This window comes from Dendrobates tinctorius, unplaced genomic scaffold, assembly GCF_039654945.1.
Source record: "Dendrobates tinctorius isolate UK_male_01 unplaced genomic scaffold, ASM3965494v1 ptg000071l, whole genome shotgun sequence".
In the NCBI taxonomy this organism is placed as follows: domain Eukaryota; kingdom Metazoa; phylum Chordata; class Amphibia; order Anura; family Dendrobatidae; genus Dendrobates; species Dendrobates tinctorius.
In genome coordinates, this window is record NW_027361739.1 from 19,685,697 (window position 1) to 19,692,762 (window position 7,066).

Genomic DNA, 7,066 nt, shown 5'->3' on the forward strand with positions numbered 1-7,066 from the left:
TCTTTGACCAGTGAGTGCTCTGTACCCATGAGGCTTTGCTTTGTGATGTCATGGGGCGGAGTTAATGTGAACTGTGGCGAGCACCTTGGGGAAGAATCACATAATGGTGGACAATTGATATGTAAAGCGAGAGTGAGTATACATGTGTGACTCACTGAATTAATTAGGATGGGGCTGTGTGGATCGCCCTGATGATACAAATAAGCCCTTTTTCCTCCGCTCACTGCAGACAGCAGATAGTATTGAGAGCAGGAGGATGTATCTTTTAGCTTTAGCACTGTGGCACTTTTGAACAAGTTAGTCCCCTGAAGAATTACTTGGATGAAACGCGTTGGGACGCTCCTTGAAGGGAAAGTGTAGGGCTTGTGCAATCTAGGGCTAGCTGTGGACTGCCCTTGTCAGGGCAGGAGTCTGGGGATCAGATAATGGTCAGCTTATGAGGGTTGTGACAGGGTATTGTACTCCCACTGCTGCCTATCCATATGTATGATGAGTATCCCTGGAGACTCCTGACCGTCTGCAAAATATTGGTGAGATTGTTCCTTTTATTATTATTCTCATCTATTTGTGGCTATGAACCTCTTCCCCCTTTCCTTGGTTTAGCCAATATAAAAACATATGAGTGCAATTGGCTATGGCATTTTGCTATTTTTTATGCTGTATCCAATATATATAGATTGCTGCTTGGTTATTACATTAACTGCATTCTATACTCCTATCTGATGCTTTTGGGTGCATTCAATTATCCTTTGGGGATTACCCAATGTATGGGCATCTCGTTTTAATCACTTTTGGTGACACTTTAGGTTTGATTATTTTTAGAGTTATATATTAAAAGTTATATTTTATCTTACTTGCTGTTATACATTATACATTGTTGGGTGAGAATTCATTGTCAATCCCTGATTACTATTGGCATTTTTGCTGTATACTAATGTTACAACATTCTCTAATCTTTGCTAAAAACTTCTTTAACTGATCATTAATTTTCTAATATTACAATACACAGTGGCAGATACAGAAAGCAAAGATCACCATACCTTGAATTTACTTGTGCCAAACACTTTTCTGACTACATCAGATATATTTAGAGCAGAATCAAAATATATAAGCATCTGGCTTCCATTCATCTGTCCTACATTTGTCGAAGTATATAAACTGACGGTCAACAATGTCTTGCTGTTTATTTCTGTATAAAATTGAAAGGAGAAAAAAAAATAGCTGTAGTCTGAAAAAACTCGAAAGAAGTTTTCAGCAAAACAGTGACCCTTCAGTTACAAAACTGGAAACGGAGTACCGTAATTTCCTTATAAACATCTTCACCAAAATTTCTCACTTCACAAGCTGGAGTAATATAGGAAATAGGGCAATGAGGGAGGTCCAAAGAAAAACAAATTTAAACAAAATTGTTGCCATTGTAAATGTATTCTACAAACTATGAAGACTAGAATGGGAATTGATTTTTTTAGGTAACAAACACCTTTTTAATTAATAAAAAAAAGTTATAACTAACCTTCTATATTGTACGTATCCACTTCACTTTCAGTCATGCAGACTACTGCCCAATGGTGACTCTGAAGAACATAATAGCTGGTAAGTATCATGGGAGCCAAATAAATATTAACAATTTTTGTGAGCTACGATTTACACGTTACCTCATTGCTATCATTTGTGGAAACGTAGAAGGAAATACTTTGCGTTCCAACATTGAAGTCAATCCAGAAAGCCTCAAGTTTTTCATCAGGTGGTGCCTGCAACTAGGATACGTGATCACAATATTTATGATGCATACGAACTGCTGGGTTCAGATAACAAGTCTTTGGCCGGTTTCACACGGAAAAACAGGTACCGGAGATATCAGTGTTCGTGTCTGTAATGCTTGCAGCACACGTGTGGCAACCGTGTGCCGCATCAGTACCACACTTACTGGTGCCTGAGAAGCAGCGGTACAGTAAGTGCTGTTCCCCGGAGCCGGGTGCTGAAGACCACACATCATTCTCACCTGCTGTGCCGGTGATCAACGCGAGCAGTGGAGAATGATGAGAGTTATATTCAGCAGACAACAGCGACAGCAGGCAGCTGCTGATGGGATTATTTACTCCCATCAGCCCACACCTGCTGCCACTATGTAAGAGCAGGTGGCGGCTGATGGGAGTATTCATCTCCCACCGCCTGAGCTAAAAATAAATAAAAAAAATTTGTTGTGGGTTTCCTTGCATTTTTGATAACCAGTCAGGCAAAACTAACTGCCGTTTTAAAAAAAAACGGAGTGTGGCCCCCCTCATTTTTGTCAACCAGCCTTGCTACAGCTTACAGCTGGGGGCTCGTATTCCCAGGCAGGTAAGGGGCCATAGATATTGACTCTCTCCCCCCCCCCCCCCCCCCCCCCCCGCTTAAAAATAGCCCGCAGCCTCCCAAAAAAGAAAGGTAAGCTGCGCTAATTCGGGCGCTTTGCCAGCTCTTCCCACTTGCCCTGTAGCAGTGGCACGTGGGGTTCATTTTTGTTCATACAGATGCGTCTTTTCTGAGCGGCTACCGGCTGATCTTTTTAGGCTTGGTGGGGGGGGGGGGGGGGTGTCAATATCCATGGCACCTTACCAGCCTGAGAATACCAGCCCCCAGCTGTCAGCTTTAGCAAGGCTGGTTGCCAAAAATGGGGGGACCCCACGCAGTTTTTAAAAAAATTTACTTATTTAATTTTAAAAAAAAAGCGTGGGGACCCCTCTATTCTTGATAACTAGCCTCGCTGAAGCGGAGGGTTGCAGCCCCCAGCTGTCAGTTTTGCATGGCCGGATATAGAAAATAAAAAGGAACTGATGCCGTTTATTTATTTATAGTGCAGGCACCGGCTTATGAAACATTCCATCCGCCGCTGCCTGCTCTGACTGTTATTAGCAGCAGGTGTAGACTGACTGGAGTAATAATTCCACCAGCCGCCACCTGCTGTCTCTGTTATCGGTTGAATATAACTTTCAAGATTCTCCCCTGCTCACGCTGATCTCTGGCATCAACGGGGAAAAGCGCTGCCTGTACTGCTGCTTCTCAGGCGCCGATACGTGTCAAACGGAAGACATCCCTGTGTGTCATCCGTGTGCAGGATGTTTTGCGGCCCATGCTGCAGGTAAAAAACGGTCACATTAATGTATTTTGCCCACAGGCACACGATCTGGGTCTACGTGCAAGTATCTTTGTTATGTTTGAAAACGGTCACCACATGTACCGGACACCGTGAGGTCTGAAAGAGACCTTAGGCTGTGTGCACACATTGTAGATTTGGTGCGTTTTTTCCTTGCAAATTTTCTAGATAAACCTGAAGCAATATTGATGCCAGTAAAATGAATGAGAAACCTTAAGGGTGTGTGCAGACGCTGCGGAATCCGCACAGATTTTGCAAAAACCGCGGTTTTGCCTGCGGTTTGGTCCTGCGGATTCACCATCTCCACAATGGTGGAGATAGGAACCCGCTGCGGATTCCGCAGAAAGAATTGACATGTCAATTCTTTCTGTGGTTTCAAAACCGCAGCAAATCCGCGCGGATTTTTCCGCAACGTCTACACAGCGGGGTTTTTTTACCATTCATTTGAATGGTACTGTACACCGCAGCTAAAACTGCTGCGGGTCCGCAGCGGCCAAAACCGCTGCAGAATCGCAGCGGAATCCGCAGCGTGTGCACATACCCGAAGTGTCACGCAGTATTTTTGACTTGCAGATTTGGTGCAGAAAATAATCTGCAGCATGTCAATTCTCAGTGCCTTTTGGCACCGCATTTTTCACCACTGACTTAATTCGCTTTTGCACCTACGTTTTACCTGCCAAATATGTGTACATAACCTAAATGTGAAGTTTGCAGCTTATATAAATGAATCTAGTAGTTAAAAAGTTACAGCTTTCTTGCTGCTCCTAAGCATCAACAGATACTACTATATAGTAATATAGGTAAGATTGACTGAAGGTACATTTGTTAGTGGTTACCTTTGGGTAAAGCAGACCGCTACGTCATCAGAGGTCATTCACGCAATGCATCCCTGAGAACGGAAGTTGCCGGCAGAGTCATGAGGGCTGGGAGGATTCTGGGGGCCGACGGAGGGTAAGTATATCTCTATTTTTTATTTTTTTATTATTTTTAACAGCAATATGGTACCCAGGGGAGAGTCTCCTCTCCTTCAGACCCTGGGTACCATCCAAACATGAAGCGTTCACTTCACGCATGGTGGGCATAACCATCTGCGTAAAGTGAGCGTTTTAATGCAATCCTATGGCGGCGGAATCGCTGCGATTCTGCAGAAATAATGGCCATGCTGCGGATTTTTTAATTGCATGGACATGCGTTTTATTAGCGTTTTTAAAGAGTTTCCGCTGCGGTAAAAACGCGGTAGAAACACATAAACGCAATGCGGGCACACAGCCTTACAAGTAATATAGCCTGGATGTAAACGTTGTGTCTATACAAGGTGCTTCTGTCTTCAAAAGCAGATACTGTATATCAGGTCAGATTCTCTCCTGAATTTAACTACTTTTCATATGCTTCCCTCCTTTTTATATTTTGCATTTTCCTTTCTCCCTGAGACTATAGACACTTTTTGCCCTGTCGATTATGGATTACCCACTCTCTTGGACGCTATTTCTAAGGCCGGGGTCACACTTGCAAGAAACTCACACGAGTCTCGCGTCTCAATACTCGGCTCTGCCGCCGGCACTCAGGACCAGAGAGCTCAGCTGCACAGAAATACATGCAGCCGCACACTCCTGTCCAGAGTGCCGACGGCAGTGTCGGGTATTGAGATACGAGACTCGTGCGACTTTCTCGCAAGTGTGACACCGGCCTAACACTGAGAAAAGGACGAGGCAAATAAAAATGCCAGGAGCAAGAAATTACATTTATGCAGGGTCATCAAGCTACAAAAAGCCTCTGAGACCATGCTCACAGCATGGTGTCAGAAGCTTTCAGTATACAGTAGCTATAGTGCAGTGCAATACTAGTGCATTACAATGCATTATACCAGCAATCAATGTAAAAAAAAAAAAAGAGTGAAAGTCCCATAGAGGTGACTAGGTGAAAAAAAAAAAAACAACATTTTTTAAAAAAGATGTAAAAAAATTACAAAATAATAACATCAAAAATACACAAATACACATTTTTATGTAAACAAAAATTAAATTAAAAAAGTACACGTTTGGGATCGACGCGTCCGGAACAATACGATCTATAAACGTATCACACTAGTTAACCCCCTTCAGTGAACACAGTAAAAATAAAACTAAACACAAAAACAAGTGGTAAATTATGTTTTATCATCAAACCGCTTGGAAAGTTGAATAAAACGCGAACAAAAAGACCAATGTAAATAAAAATAGTACCACTGAAAACGACATCTTGTCTCGCAAAAACAAGCCTCCATACAGCTCCATCAGCAGAAAAATAAAAAAAGTTATAGCTCATATCTTTATTTTTTTTTCATTATTATTTTGTTATTGGTGTTATAGTAACATGGATCCTTTAGGGATCTTAATACCGATGCTTATAATGTGCATTTCGTCATCAGATGTAAAGATGTTGGAGCATTAATGAGTCAGCTTGAGATTGTTAGATAGTGCGGTCTGATATGTCCAACATGTTCAAACACTACTAATTCAAGCTATTTTATGTTTATATGTTGAAATATTATTATCTTATCTGAAAACAATAAAAATAAATTAAAATAAAAAGTTTCCTGTGCCCGATAATGGTACCCATAAAAAATTCAGATCGTCCTGCAAAAAACAAGCCACTCTGGGCCGAAATATGAAAAAATTATAGCTCTCAAAATATAATGATGCAAAAACTTGTTCTTGCAAAAAAAAAAAAAGTGCCTTTTAGTGTGTGTGACACAAGTTAAACATAAAAAAGGATGTAAGTCTGGCATCACTGTAATTGCACCAACCCGAAGGATAAAGTCGCCAAATCACTTATACCACACGAGGAACTGCGTAAAAAATAAATAAAAACAATTCTTCACCTGCTGAGGATTTGTTCATGCTGCCTCCCAAACATCACAGTAAGGCTCGGCACACATTTATCCTGCGCACTACACTGAGCGCTTGCAATGGGGTTTCCATGCAAATCTCTGAAGTACGTGATTCAGACAGAACCACCAGCAGAAGATTCCCTATAATGAGGCAGATGGAGGCACTGTGAATGCCATAGGACTTGCGATCCAGCGGTGTCCATCTTTTTCGGCGTGCAAAAAAACGCAGTCCATCATAGTTTTGTGAACCTCTCAAAGGAAGGATGACGCTGAACAGAGGGCAATGGAGTCCAGAGTTACTCTACTGCCTCATTATAGTGAATGGATCCTTCAGGGGTTTCATCTGTCATGTAGCTCGGAGATATAGATGGAAACCCCAAAGTATGTGCTCAGCGTAGAGCGCCGGATAAATGTGATCACAAACGTTATGAAAAATGTTCCCAATAAAAGCTGCAACTCACTCCACAAAAAAAGTCCCCACTCAGGTCTGTCATCTGTTACCGGAAATTTAGGGGGCTTCCACGTTACTGGTAATAAAAAGACTTTGGAAAAGTCAAAAGAAATTCAACAAATTCTGCGCTGCCAAATCCAAATGCCACCCTCAATTCTGAGCCCCAGTGTGCATAAACCACCTTTAGCATTCACAATTGACAGGGGTATAATTTCCAAAATGGGGTCACTTGGGCGGGATCTGGTCCCTAGCACTTAGGGGGCTCTGTATTACTATTGTAGGAAAATCTGCGCTCCAGGAGGCAAATAGCAGTCCATCCCTACCAAGACTCTCCGTATGGCTAAGCAGTACTGTACAGCCACATATGGTGTAGTTCTATATTCAGCAGAAATTGTGGGACACATTTTGATGCCAATTTTACCCACTGTTTGTATGAAAATGTTAAATCTGGGGCAAAAACTAAATTTTGGTGATGAAAATATAATTATTTTTTCTTCACTCCCCAATGGTATAAAATTCTGTGACACACCCTTGATATCAATATGATCATTACACCTCTAGATTAATACATTAAGAGGTGTAGTTTGTAAAATAGGGCCACTTATGGGGC

At 41.9% G+C, this 7,066-nt stretch overlaps 1 long non-coding RNA gene across 1 annotated transcript; it reads right to left on the bottom strand.

The window, feature by feature from the left end:
• Positions 1–1,046: 1,046 nt before the first annotated feature.
• On the bottom strand, positions 1,047–1,744 carry LOC141096126 (uncharacterized). The gene is made up of 3 exons (XR_012233595.1): positions 1,656–1,744; positions 1,514–1,574; positions 1,047–1,189 (listed from the first exon to the last, which is right to left on the bottom strand). It is a non-coding gene; the product is annotated as an uncharacterized lncRNA (long non-coding RNA).
• Positions 1,745–7,066: the final 5,322 nt, after the last annotated feature.